We start from the raw sequence: 1,247 nt of genomic DNA, 5'->3' as shown, positions 1-1,247 counted from the left end.
AAAAATAATAAATAAATAAATAAATCAAGGCGTGAAGGTCACAACCTGGGCGCTCTTTCTCTCTTTCTCAGGGGGCAAACACAACTTTCCTTGCCCCGTCCTCGTCCCCCCCAGCCCCCAGTCCCACCCAAAACCTCCTTGGGAGGACTCGCTTCTCTTCCCCATCTCCCTTCACCCCCCCCTTGTCTCTTGAGGGAGGGGTGTCCGGATTTCTGACCAATACATTCATTTATTTTCCTTTTTTAAAGAGAGAAATCCCCAGGATTTGTTACCGACGCAGCCCCCCAAAAAATTCCAATTTCCCCCTTTTTATGGCCGGGGGATTCACCTCCTCCCCCCTCCCTCTGGCTTTTTCAGAGCTGTGCCCCTCTCCCGAAGGCTTTGAATTTGTTATTTATTTAATCCCCACTCCTTTTTTTTTTTTTTTCCCTTTCCCCCCCCTCTGTAAAATAAGTCTGCGGGGACGTGTGAAGAATAGTTGTACAAGAATCCGGCTCTTTTGTCTATAAAGCCGCCCTCCCACCGCTCTCCATCCCTCGTCCCCCACAACCGCGGCCAGAAACACTTCGGGAGGGACAAAACCCCCCCCCGGAACGGCGGAGAAAATAAGGCGAAAAATCCAAATAATCCCATTTCGGGCGTTATTTAAGGGATTATTTCACTGCTAGGCGGGCTGAGGGCCGCGGAATATGGACCCGGGGACGTTTTGTGTTGTTTTTTTGGGGTTTTTTTTTTAAGTACAAAGCGGCTTTTTGACAGCGCGGGGAAGAAAAATCCGCGGCATTGTCTCTGCGGATTCATTGTGCGCGGCATTTCCATACTGACCGGGCCGTAACCTGTCCCGCGGCCCATTAGCAATCTGTGCTTCCCAGGAAAAAATGAAGTACCTTTCTGCCGGGGGGGTCTGCGGGAGAATAGGGGGGGAAAACGGGGCGAAAAAAAGCTGGCGGAGGGTGAACTCTGCCTCCTCCTCCTCCTCCTCGGGGTGCGGGAGGTGGGAATCCAGTCGGGAGCGGCTTTGGATTCCCAGCTTGTTTCCAAGCTATAAATACATATATTTTTACGTTTTGGTTATTTTTTATTTTTTATTTTTTTTTACTATTGGGCTCTCCCCGCCCCAGGCAATGACACGTAATTAATTAATTTCTTTTTTTATTATTATTATTTTATTTGCCTGCAACTTGCAGGCAGAGCTGGCGAAGAAACCCTTTTTTTTTCTTTTTTTTTTTTTTTTTTTTTTTTTTTTT

The sequence above is a fragment of the Manacus vitellinus genome, unplaced genomic scaffold (genome assembly GCF_001715985.3).
Source record: "Manacus vitellinus isolate BGI_N305 unplaced genomic scaffold, ASM171598v3 scaffold_133_pilon, whole genome shotgun sequence".
Lineage (NCBI taxonomy): Eukaryota > Metazoa > Chordata > Aves > Passeriformes > Pipridae > Manacus > Manacus vitellinus.
Note: the sequence above shows the minus strand (reverse complement) of the source record.